This window comes from Corvus cornix, chromosome Z, assembly GCF_000738735.6.
Source record: "Corvus cornix cornix isolate S_Up_H32 chromosome Z, ASM73873v5, whole genome shotgun sequence".
NCBI lineage: Eukaryota > Metazoa > Chordata > Aves > Passeriformes > Corvidae > Corvus > Corvus cornix.
In genome coordinates this window covers 72,339,102-72,352,661 of record NC_046357.1, presented here as the reverse complement: position 1 = coordinate 72,352,661, position 13,560 = coordinate 72,339,102, and positions in this window count along the sequence as shown.

Genomic DNA, 13,560 nt, shown 5'->3' with positions numbered 1-13,560 from the left:
GTCTGAAACTGCAGTCGGCTCAGCGCTCCGCAGCGCCAGGACTTGCGAGGTGCACAATAAAGTAAAAGTCTCTGGTCTTTAGGGTCATAAGAAAGGCTGTCAGATAGTGGCACACTGATCAAGTCCCAGCGCTGAGTAATTAGAAGACTCTCTAGCTAAGCAACGTGCCTTGTTTTACAGTGGAAAAAAAAAAAAATAAAAAAGGCAGAGGCAAGAGCTTATCTGCTCCAGATAAGTGCAAGATATCGTTCCAGCAGATTGTTGGTAGACCATCCCACCCACGCAGCAATTAAATGGGACACATTTTAATGATGCTATATCCTTTCATCCGTGCTTTCAAGAAGGTTATTTTTCTTTTCCCCTCCAGAGCAGGATGACTTATCTCATAAGTTCTGCCTCATGGAAGTTTAGCTGTTTTGTTGGTTGAACCCCTTTGCTCTCTGCCATGTGCCAAGTACCCACCAGGTCACCCTGACCCCAGAGCTCTTTGCTCCTGGGTACACGTTGCAGGACTGCTGTGACAGCTGAGCCCCTTTGGCAAATATCTACGCTGGGATCCCAAAACAAATAACTTTCTACTGCTCTTTGCACTAAGCCAAGAATACAACCCACTTCAAAACAAGATCAAACTCTTTCTCTGCACCTTTAATAGTTTATTTCTGAATGCTTTAACAACTTCCCATCTGACCCAATCATTGACCCCAAGAAAGTACCCACTTACTGAATAGTAAGAAAGTCCCTGGCAGATCAGCTGGACAATGGTGGTGAAATGGGTGGTGAAAATACAAACTACACAGGCAAAGAAACAGATCTGTACCTTGTGGCCATGTCCTGGGCCTGCCTGAATATTTTCATTTCTAGATTCTCACTATTCAAAGGCAAGCTGGGAGACCAGGTTTGGGCAACCACAAACTAAAGAACACCACCTGCTTTGCAGACCTTAGAGCAAAAAAAATAGAGGGGATGGGTTATACAGTTTAAGAGGGCACAAGGCAGGTGAAGTGACCTGCCAAATGTGACCCACCAGGGAAAGATCCTTTTAATTACAAATAAAGAAGGTAACCCAGTGAAGTAAACTAATTTTTACCACACTCCTGATCACTCCACCATACAGTTCAAAGACAAAGCCTGTGTTTTTTGTCTTGGTTTGACCAGTGTCAATCAGCAATTGAAGAAGGAACCCTTGGACATGTCTAAAACCAACAAAATGACCAACAGCTGTAGAAGATAAGCCAAAATCCTTGGAGGAACTTTGTTATGGAGATGAAAATGAGAACTATTCTGCTACAAACAGAAAGAAATTTCTTTGATCCATTAAAATAAGGAAACACTGGTAAAGTTGAGACCATTCCCACAGTGAGGCACCAAAGACAGAGGACCAAAGGGTAAGCTGGCATAATTCTAGCCAGAACCCACTGGGGCACCCTCCTGCAGCAGCTGGAGCTCATAATTTTGTTGCATGGGACTTGCTGACTGATGTCCTCCCCTCTGGAGGTGCTTGACAGGCCTCCTGTGAACCTTTGAGCTGCCAGATCTGGCCATGCAGAGGCAACATTCTGGCTCAGACCCCCACAGCTTCTTCCAGCACGGAGCTGCCTCATGGTTTGGGGAAGGACACCACCTCAGCCATACTGCTGGCCAGGTCCAGGAGCCCTTTCCTTGCTAGAGGGGCTGGGGAGGGTCACCTGAGCTCTGCAAGCACAGGAGTTGGAGGCTCAGACTGAGATTTTGGCTGGGGGGGAGGTAGTGTGAGCTCTGCCAGTGCATTTCCCAATCAGCCTCAGCTGGTGCTGTGCAAGAATTTTGGTGCTCGCCCCATGCTGACCTCTCCTCCCTGTGTGGTCTGTGTGACACACTGCCAGATGCAGCACTGCTGTAGTCCTTAGAGCAGTTCAAGGTTATTAAAAGAAAAAAAAAAAAGAAAAGAAGGGGAAAAAAAAGAAAAAAACTAGCTCTCTCTTCTGAGAATAGGATAGTGCCCAACAGATGCAATGAAAAGAAATTAAATGGTGCTAATTTGTTGATTGCTTACACTGCCATGAACACGGCAGATTAAATAGCAAATTTATAACCTGACTGCACTCCAGCTGAAAAATCCCAGTCTTTGGAAGAGAAAAGCCCCATAAGAGTGCTGCTGTGCTACTTAACTGCTTTTTCAATTGTTATGACCCACCTCCATGCCTCTTTTACAAGACATTTAATTTGCCTCCTCTGCTCCAATTTAACAGGTGCCTGGTGCAGGAAAAGGAAAAGGAAATGAGGCAAACGTGGAGGAGGACAGAGGCAAAAAGGTGGGTGGAAGCAGGGCAAGGGGAAACAAAGACATTATTTGAACAATGCTCAGACTTGACACTTGCAGGGTTTAACATGTGACAAAGGCTAATTCTCGGGGGCAGGGGTGGACCTGTGGGCCTCAGAAGGAAAGCAATGTTGTTGTAGGAAGCACAGAGGAAGAGGCCAGTGCTCTGACTCTTCTATTTGCTCATCAGGCTGGAGGAAATAAGATTTCCTCATGTTGAAGGCCAGTAGCCAAGGGAAAATCAGCAGAGAGGACTTGTTCTTCTGGTGTATCTCTGGGCATCAGGCTGGCTGCTCAGGAGGCCAGGGTAACTCCCACGTTCTTTCTCTTTGAGAGCTGCAAGAAAAACAAGCAAAGAGAAAGCCTCAAAACCAGTGATGTTGTACTAATGAGGGGACAGCATCACTTGAAAGCCTCCCTTTTATTTTAAAAATGTAATTATGAGCTCCTAACACCACAGGGAATAAAGACAAAATGTGGGAGCAGCTAAATACAACAAAGGGAATCTTTTATAGGAACAGCCTCAAATATGGAGGGAAGCTTTCTAGTGAAAGTCCCAGTGGGAGAAGTGGTATGAGCACTACTCTTCCTTATCTGCATCAGCAATTCCAGTGATCAAGTGGGAGGATCAGGAGGAACTCACCATTCCTGCCAGTAAGGATTTGGCTGTCTTGCAGACGGGACAGGAGGACTCCAAAATTAATGGCCTTCAGGACCAATCAGTGTTAATCACACGCATGTGCAGGAAGGTGTTGATAAGAGCCTGTAGTAGGAAGCAACTCTGAGTTACCCTGCCTAGAGCAGATTGTTAATCAGCATTGTGAGCTTACTTTGCTTTTCCCCGCCTTTACCCCAGGATGAAAAATTGAGCAGCTCTTGCCTCTGTTCTGGCTCTTTCTCATTTGCTCCTTCCCCTGCAAGCTGGCTCTGCTGAGCAACCTGCAGCACTGGTGATCCCAAAGCCACATTTGTCTCCCCTCTTCATCCTGTTTCCTGCAGGAGTGCCAGGTTCTGGCTGACAGGCTGCTGTGCCTGAGTACTTGTGAAACGGAGAGGCTGTGCCAAGGAATAGGCAGTATGTCTGAAAACTGAGCACACGGATCAGTGTTTGGCCCTAAATAAGGACATAAAATATATTATGATGTGTGAGTGTTAGAACTGATCCAAGTTTTCCACATTCTGAAATCCTGAGGGGAATTACTAATCTGATTTCAAGGGGGAAGAAAAAGCAGGGGAAGGTGTCCTTCAAAAATGTTAACAATTTCTATGCACCCTGCTTATCATCCTGTACAGATGAGGGGTGCTTTGCACAACCCATGCTGAGTCTTGATTAGGAGTAGGTGGTGACTCTGGCATTGGACTGAGACCAAGGCAAGGCCAGGGGTCATGTTCACAGTCACCAGCACTGCGTTTTACAGGCTGCTCTCTGTTTGATCTCCTAAGGTTTTCCCTACCTGGTATGCTGGCAGTTTTGCAAGACAACATTTTGCTAACCTCTTGGAAGACTTTCAGGAATTTCCACGGGGGGGGGGGGGGGAAAAAAAGAAAAGAAAAACAAACAGGAGGCCAGGCCCCAGAGCTGCACTGCAGCAAAAATGACAGACAGGAGTTTGGAGGGTTCACATCTGGAATTCAGGGAGGTGTCCTGACAGTGGCAGCATGGGCCTGCAGTGGTGAGGTGGCCTTGTCTGCATGGCTTTGGGCAAACTGCTTCATCCAGAGCTGTGTCTTAGCAGATATTGTTGTGGCCACTGACCCATGGTCTCAGGTGGTGGCTCTGTGGCCACTCCAACACAGAAAGGCTCCAGTGCAGAGCCCTGTCCTTCCCAGTTAGTCACGTTGGATTCATGGGAAGGAAAGAATCCTTGAGCTTCTAAGCATCCCAGCTGAACTGCAAAGAGAGTATTTGATGAGTTCACTGCTACCCACCCGGGCTGCAATCCCAAAAAAAGGCAGATCTACAAGCATACAAAGCTGAAGGTATCATTAAGGCAGTGAAGACATCATTACGATAGCCTCACTTTAAACAGTCTCATGGAACTCCACAAAGGGTCCTTTGCCCAAAATTTCTCCACTCAGCTGCTTCCTTTTTACAGCCAAAATATCATGGCTAAGACTCAGGAGGGGGTGCAGGGTGAGGGCTGAGAATGAATTCTCTTGGAGCACAGGACATCCTATGAATGACTCTCCTACCAAAAATAAGCCCAGGACATCCAGCACATGAGAACATCTTTGGACCTAGGGGTGTAAGTGTATCCCAGGATATTTTTCCAGCCACCAGTGCCTACAAAGATGTAAATGGCTTAGAGAGGGCCTCTGCTTTACCTCTCTTGATTGTTAGCAGCAAAGGCAAATTGAAGCCTGATTTACGTGGGAGGTGAGACAAAACAAGTGCAGTGGCTTTTTAATAACATTGCTTTCCATGGTGTGGACTTCATCAGAAGATTTTGAGCCACCAGGCTCAAATGGCTGTAAGAACAGATGGAAGGTATCACTCCTGAGCTGGAAGCTGCCATCTCCCATCAAGCAGCAGTGCCCGGTGCTCTCCTCCTGCTCTGCAGCAGAGTTAGCTAATAATAACGTTCCCACAAAATCTATAGCAGCTGAGTAAAGATACATCCAGGCATTTCCACGCTGAGTGTGGCTCTATCAGACATGGTAAACAATCAGTTCTTATTTCAGATAAAGAACTGAATAGCATTTTGTGGAAAAAGTAAACAAGTAGGAAAAGGAGAGGGGATAGTTAAGTGATGCCATGCTGATTCATGAACACCCACAGTTCTGTGACTAAGAGGTCAAGAGCCCAGAAATCTGAGGCCTGGAGGCTTCAGTTTTGACTTCATAATTACCAGGGTATAAAGCACAGGTTCTCATGAGTGAGGTGGGGAAAGAGTGGAGCTCTTACTAAACCAGAGAAAGAGGACTGTGTATGGCACAGCATTTATATTTCCATTTCTCATCACTCTCTTCCTAGAGAAAGAGTGTGCCAGACTTCTCCTTGTCTTCCAGGAAGAAAAGCATGCGGGAATCACACATGTGACAGCATGGGGCCAACCTGGATAGTGAGCAATTCTCTTGTATTCCATCTTTATCCAGACTTCCAACTGTAGCTGTCTAAAATAGGATACATCTTTCTTTGTGGCAAGCCAACCATACTGCATACCGAACCAAAGCCAGTGGCAGTTCTAAAAGGCACATTCCAATCAAATCTGTCATTATCTCAAGCCCTTCATGCCCCATTTTGGGTGCCAAAAAGGACTGCACAGAGACCACACAGCCGCTTGCTCACTCCCCCTCCAGTGCAATGAGGGGAAAAGGTGGAAGAGCGAAAGTGAAAAAACTCATGTGTTGAGACAAAGGCAGTTTAACAGGGAAAGCAGAAGCAAGACAAGAAATTAATTCCCTGCTCCCCATGGGCGGGCAGGTGTTCAGCCATCCCCAGGAAAGCCGGGATCCATCACTGGTGGCTTGGGAAGACAAACGCCATCACTCCAAACGTCACCTTCTTCCTTCTGCCCCAGCTCTGGGTGCTGAGCCCAACGCCACATGGTCTGCAATATCCCTTGGGTCAGGTGGGGTCAGCTGTCCTGGCCATGTCCCCTCCCAGGTGCTCGTGTCCCCTCGCTGGCAGGGCGTTTTGAGGGGCAGAAAAGCCTTGTTGTGCAAACACTGCTCTTCAAAAATGAAAACATCCCCATGTTATCAATGCTGTTTACAGCACAGATCCAAAACACGGCCACACACCGATACTGTGAAGGAAATTAATTGTGTTCCAGCCAAAACCAGCACAAGGAGATTGCCATACACTGGGTATCACAGGTGGACTCTACTCCAGCTGTCCTTAAATGTGCTTTTTCCGTGGCATTCTGCAGCAAGTGAAATTGCCCACTTTTTTTCCTGACATAGGGTATTTTGTACTAGCTTGCATTTACTCCAGGTAAAAGCATCCAAACAGGCCATGAACGCAGAGCATGACAACTTGAGATCCTTTGGGAACTGGCAGCTTTGGACTACTGCGCCACTGAGTAAATGGAAATTTATCTTGATGCCCTGTCTTGGGAGTTCTGGTAGATGAAGCAGACATTGTTGTGTTGATTAACATGCCCTTTTGTGCCTCTGAGAATTTCTTCATGACTGAAAGGGCTAAAATCTGATTCCTCTGCAGGAGGTTACCACCCACATTATGGGAGAAGGAGATCAGAGCATGTCTCTGCACCTCTGCTGCTCTGTTCCTGGTCAGGGATTTATTTTTGTCTGTCAGCAAATGTGCCGGGCAGTGAACGGCGGTGGCTGAAACAAAGGCATGTGCCCCCTCCTGCTGCCCCTTTCCACAGAAGCAGAAAACCTTTGGTAGCAGGAGAATGAAAGTGAGCAGCACCTCGACACGTGGCCAGTAAGGATGGAGGGGGGGCACCAGTCAGATCCAGACAAACAGTTTCTGCAGTAAGAGACAAGTGTCAGGCAAGAACAGTGCAGAGGACCAGAGAATAAATGGATGGATTGACTGGATACTGCACATTAAGCAGTGCAAGATGCTCTGGAGGCCCAGATGACTTCCCTCAGAGTTTTTTTGTACTTGTTGTTGTAAAAAACCAGCTGAGTCTTCACCACTGTCTACCGCTCAAGAACTCTTTTGCTCTAAATAGACAATTTCTGATGCCTCCGAAAAGTTCTGCTGAATGTGTTACTTTGACAAATATTGGGAAACATGATTTCATTACCACTGACGTGTGGTTAGAAAGAAATACCTCACAATCTACCCAGCTTAATCTGCAGCCACAATTTGCCAGACAGATGCAAATTCCAGATTTGCAGCTGCAGAAGTGAAACCAGAGTTCGGTCAGAGCCAGTCACTGAAAGAGCTGTGCTGTGCAGTTAGACCTGCACTTGCTGTACGGTGAACCCAAACTTTCAGGGCATTTCCAGGTGCTGCAGAGTATGAAAGGCAGCACAATCCAATTGGGGCAGGACAGGATCAAATGTCAGAACATGCTTTTTCCCCAATGCTGTTTTATTAAAAATATTTTATTGTAGAAAAAGCTACATAGCAGTCAGAGAAGCCAGCAAGTTTGGGGTTAGAATTGCATCAAAACAACCTACTCTCTTTCAGTTTGAAGCCATTCCCCTTGTCCTGTCACTCCAAGCCCTTGTAAACAGTCTCTCTCCGTCTTTCTTGTTGGCTCCTTCAGGGACTGGAAGGGGCAATTAGGTCACCTTGAAGCCTCCTCTTCTCAAGGCTCAACAAACCCAATTCTCTCAGTTTTTTCTCACAGCGGAGCTGCTCCATCCCTCTGGTCAGCTTGGTGGTCTCCTCTGGAGTGGCTCCAACAGGTTGATATCCTTTGTGTGCTGGGGAAGAGGAAACCACAAAGGAAACCTGCACATACAGAGCAAATTCCAGGTGGGAATTCTGGGGCAATTCTACATTGGCTGGTTTTCACTGTACTGATAGCACAGTGCCCTCTGAAAGCACCACCCCAGACTACCCTTCCACAGCAATGTCCCCTCACTGGAACACCACAACAGCTCTGTCATCCAGGACTGGGCTTACCTGCAAGGCTGGGCTGTGTCCCACCCTATTCCTCACCTCTGTGCAGCCTGCAGGCTTTGCTTGTTCTTCTCTGCTCAAGCAGAGTGGGATATAGCTGAGGTCAGGCTCAGTACTACTGTGTACTCTGCAATGCAGGCATCCCCCAGAGCAGTCCCCACTGCTTGCAGTTCTCAGCACACAGACATCTGCTTCTCTGATCAGGAAATGAAACAGCAGAATTATCCCATGGTGAGATCTCCACGACAGGTGAGAAGTGCTGCTGTCAGCCAAGGTATGTGGAGGCATGTGGAGGCCTCTGCTGTAGCCTACAGACAGCCTTTACTGCCATGTTGTAATTTACATCAGTTACCTCTACCTGTTACAGCTTTTTTCTTTAACACACCTGCCAAATGTCCTTCATCTGAACAAAAATTACATCCCTAACAACAACATAGCAACATGTCAAAATGTGAGCCTCTTCTGTCTTATGAACTTCTCGATGAATTCCAGCTCCATTGGTGAGGATGCACCAGCATGGAAAACCATCACCACCCAGTCAGAGATGCTGGCAGAAACGACCATGGTTTATCTATCCAGTTAACCTTTCCTGTCTGAGCAGTAAAATCTGCTAGATAAGATCTCAGGCCTCATATGCTATCAGTTTCCATTTAAAAGGAGCACTGAATTTTGTTCTGCTGATTCTTGCCTAGTATATCTAGTGGTGCACACCTTTCTCTTCAGTGCTTTTAGCTAGAATTTGTTAAATTGCAGAGTTTTCAAATTCAACACTTGCTAGGCACTCTGTAGGTGTAAATCAGACTTCCACTAATTCTAGGACATCACAACGTCTGGGGATCTGACCTTTTAAGCTGACCGTATTTGCCCTTCTAGGTCTGTCTGAGTAAAAGCAGATAGTTTTCTCTTTCCACTTTGGGAATTCTGCCCTCTTCAAACTGTTTCTGAAACCACTCCTGGGATAAACAAGAGTATTTCATATGGGTAAGATATGACTTTTCCCTAACAGCCTAATTAAGATGTGTTATCTGATGAAATACAAGGCCTGATGCTTGCTACATGAGAACAATGCCTATTTTAAATGCCAATTCATAACATCTTTACTATAAATCACTTGGACAACTGCAATGTCTTGTTTTTGTTCCCGTATAAAGGTCAAAGTGTCGTAGTGAACAGAAAAATACTAGGAGCTAATACTCTGCATGACTAAATGCTTGACAGAAAAAACCCATCACTTAGAGCAGACCTGGACAGGGCAGCAGAGTTTATAAAAATCCTGGATCAGGCTTTCTGATATGCCTGTCTGAGGACAGCATGCCTGAAGGGCAGCAGAAGTGACACAAATGGCTTTTTGCCATCGTCTCACACTGTATCTTCCCCACAACTTTATCTCAGACCTCATCTTATCTAAAAGGCATGAAGGCTTATGACTCTAAAAGCTTGTGTGTTTGTGTCTTAGTGCAGTTTTGAACTCCCAAGCATTTGCTACCTTTTTTTTTTAAAAAAAAGGTCATACAAATGACAAAACAAACGAAAAAGAAAGGCCCAGTTTTGATCTCACATTTATTTTAATCTTCACAAAATTCATGGTTCAGAAGAGACATAGGGGAGGCCTAACCAGGATTATTGGGGTGTTTGTTGTTTTATGGCACTACTTAGAACAGTTTTATCAGGAAGGCTGAACACCAAATTGTATTGCAGACAGCTTCCAAGAGCAACTTTTTGTTTTAAGACCATAAAAGGCAAAAATAAACTGCCTTCTTCTGTGCGATCAAAGACCCAGCATAAAAAGTGTCAGGAGGACCTTAAATGCCAGTTCCTGTATTCCCAATGTGTGTATCTTGGACTTCGTCCAGTGTGGGAGCAAGATGGACTTTTATTTTTATTTTCCTTTTAAATGGGAGAAAGCTGCCAAAATACATAAGGAGAAGGATTAGAGCCAGTTGCTTTTTGTTGGTTCTTTGGTGGGAACACTGCCAGGCAAAGCCGTATGCTGAATTCCCAGGGAATTTCGCTCTCAAAAGCCAGCTTCTGGATTTCCCTCATTTGGGAAGCTCTCCCTGAAAGGGATATTCTTATCTAGGAATCAGCTCAATGCAGAATTGTTGTACTGGCAAATTGGCTGCTGTCTATTCAAATGCTGCTCTGCATAGAAGCCTTTGCTGTTTTTGTTTTTGATTTTGGTTTGGTTTTTTTCTTTTGCTTGGGGTTGGTTTTTTTTTTTCTCCATTAGGTTGGGATGCCTGGTGAGCTGGGCATGTTTCAAAAGCAGGATTGCAGAGCACCCTGGGTAATCCAAAGTGTGCTCTTACAAAAGCAGGAAGAGACCGTTGCTCTTGGTATCAATAGCTGCTTACAGTGACTCTCCAGGGTCACTTGCCAAGGCTGAACAATCGGCCACAAACACATTATTTCTGTCTTCTCGGGGCCTGTGATGGTGTTGCAGCTGTTATCCTATAAAGGGACTGAGGGATGCCTCTTGCTACTCATCCACCCCGTGCCAAACATCCTCGCTGTCCTGTGCCTCCCCTCTGCTCTGTTAGGTGGTCACACCGTTGGGGAAGAAAGGAATATTTCTAAAGGAAGCTGCAGCTTCCCAGAATCTTCTTGCTTGCCTATATAAGCAGAGGAAAAGGATGTGAAAATCAGACAAAAGATGCAATTCTGAGAACTGTTTTGACATGGCAACGGTTTTGTCAACTCAAAAAAAAAAAAAAAATCTTGGCAGGAATCACACTTCTTATTTTTCAAGTGTCAAGGAGAGATTTCCTTGAGGCTTTCCAATAAAATACTGTACTGTAGAAAGGCTAGACCCATGATTAAAGCATTAGACAGGGCATCTGGATTTTTCTTCCTTGGAAGATAATTTTTACATGTCTATGTATCACTTCATGCCTTTATATTTCACTCTGTAAAGTGGGTACAACAATATTTATGTATTATGAATAAATTCCTGAGCTGTTTTGAGACATTCAGAGGCTGTGGTGATAAGAACAACAACAAAAAGTGCTAAGAAATAGCAGTATATATTACAGATACTGTGCAGAAAAACTAAGCAACTTGTCAGACATTTCAGTTGGCTTCAGCAGATAGCAGAGAAAGAAAGCAAGAGCATACATCATTGGCCAAGCATGAAAACCACATAATCCACCTTTAACCTACAAACTTCTGTGATTTTGAAATAGATTATTTCTCTGTTCATTAGTACATTACTAGAAATATTATTTATCTTTGCAATAAAGTCCAAATGTCCTTATTACTGCTGAACCCTGATGCTGAAACATAGTTCTTTTAAAGTTAGCAGCAATCATTTGCAATACAGTAAGCAGATGGAGACCCCACCAGAAATCAATGTCCCATTGTAATAGGTCCTGTGTGTCTAGACAGTCAGAGACAGTCCCAGCCTTTGAAAAGATTACAGGCTGAATAGACAAGAGAAACAAAAAATGTGGAGAAGAAGCCAGCAGACCACAAATGAAGTGTTGTGCTCAGGTTCCCAGTGCTGGTCCCTGGTGAAACGGAGATGAGGATGTGCCTGGGGGTGCTGTGGCTGAGTGCCTCAAACCCCACCTCCCACTTTGGGCCCAGAGCAAGCACTGCTGAAGGGCTCCTGCTGCCAGTGAGAATAACAATGAAAGAAAGGTAACAGGATCATCCAGGGATTCAGCAGCAGAGGAGAGCTGACATGATATTTATCTGCTGTCTGCAGGAGAGAATCATATTACTTTTGCACAGATGGATGCGCACACAATCAGCTTCTGAAGATGCAAAACAAGGGTTTCTGATTTCCACCCAGGCTCACCTAGTGATTGCATTAAAGCCAGAGATAGCTGTACATGCATCTGAATAATTTTAATCAGCAAAAAGTAATTAGTGCTCGTACACAGCAGTACCCGCAGGTGTAGTGGACTTGCTTAAGGTTAGTTAAGGTCTAGTTAGGATATAGCTTCTGAGAAAACAGTTTGTATGACCTCCAAAATCGTTTGTGAATTTCATCCAAACTTGGCAATTAGTTTCCCCATAAGAACTGTGAAAATCTGTGAAAATCTGTGGGATGATAGTGAAGACAGAATCAATGATAGTATCTCTCCAGCTGCACAGCCTTATCCCACTGGATATTGGAGCTTCCATGCAGACAAACACACTAGGTAATTGGGGTTTCTTTTGTTCCTTGCACAAGTTGTTTGTAAATGCACTTATTGTATCTTATTTAACGCTCCCTTACGTACATTTCTTGTCTTTAACAGCAGTAGGATTGAACATGGGTTAAATCAGATTTGTGGTTTTTTTAGTATCTATGCTTTGACTGTGAGGAGTTATTTTTAATATTCTTTTTCTTCTTAGCATCTTATCCTGAAGCTTTGATAAAAGCCTGAAGTCCAGAAACACTCCTGTCAAAGTTACTTACAAACCAACAAAAATCAGTAATGAACTGAAAATGTATGTCTGAGGCTTACTTTGCTGGTCCATGACTTCAACAGTGTAATAATTAGGAATATGCACTGAGAAATCTGTCCCTGGTGGGTTCCTGGGGCTGGGATTTGCTGCAGCCCCAGCTTTTGGCATGGCCAACTCAGATGGTTGCTGGGACAGGCAGCTCCTCCTGCATATCCTGCCTGTCCCTGCCTCTTCTTCCAACTTGTCCCAAGCCTCCAGACAGCCAGAATATTGTTCTGAATTCAAAGACCTAACATTTCTGTGACTAAACTACCCCCCTGCAGTCCTAAGGATCCCTGCCTGCTGCTGGCCAGGAATGCACCCTGCTGCCAGCCCATGCCTTGCACTCAAAGGCTCGCCCACTGCTCCTTATGCTCAAGAACTATTTCCCTGTGGTTCGATGTGATACAGCCCAGGAAGATGCCCCTGGCAGAGGTCCCAGCTTCTCCCCCAGGGCTGGAAGCATGGTTGGCTAGAGAGGAAGAAGTGGCCTCTTCCCTCACGGAACCAATGTGTGCCACCAGGCTGTGCCAGCTGGCCTTGTCCAGGTCAGAGATGCACTCAGCATCTTGTCCTAGCTGGAAAAGAGGAGCTGAAGAAGAGGGGCTCAGGGGGAAAGGCAGCCAAAGGTCTCCTGGGGATGCACAGCTGCCAGCTTGCTGCCTGTGATGGTGGTGGTGGTGCTGAGCAGCAGGAACGTTCCAGGACAAGGAAAATGTTACTGCATTTGGGGCACTACCTACATATTGCAGTGGCCAGGAGAACGTGAATGAATGGCAGTGTCTTTTTCTTCACTGATCTGAACACAGAAGGCCTTCAATGATTCAGTTTTCTCATCAAGAGGACGTTGGTCTGATGAATCATTGCTTGGCTGTTTGCAACATCAAAGGATTTAGGAGGCACTGCTTTGCATGTACGTGATCGAATTAAAAGATCAGATCTACACATCTACATCCAACCACAAAAATCAGTGCTGCTGATCACCCATAAACCCATATTTGCTGAAAGCTTTACTTAACATATTGTGCTGCAGGGACATTGTGATTTCTTTTCTGAGCAAGACACAGAACTATCAACATCTCATTGCTGATGTGCTTCAATGTGCTGGTCCAGACTGTAGATTAATTTCCCACAATGTTTCAGTCCAAGACTCAAACAAACTTCTTTTATTTTAATACTTTTGCAGTTTCACCAGCTGAGTTACATAATATTAATCAAAACTTGGCATAGACACATTAAAAACAGACTATACTTTTTTTTTAGTGAGGTGGCAACTTAC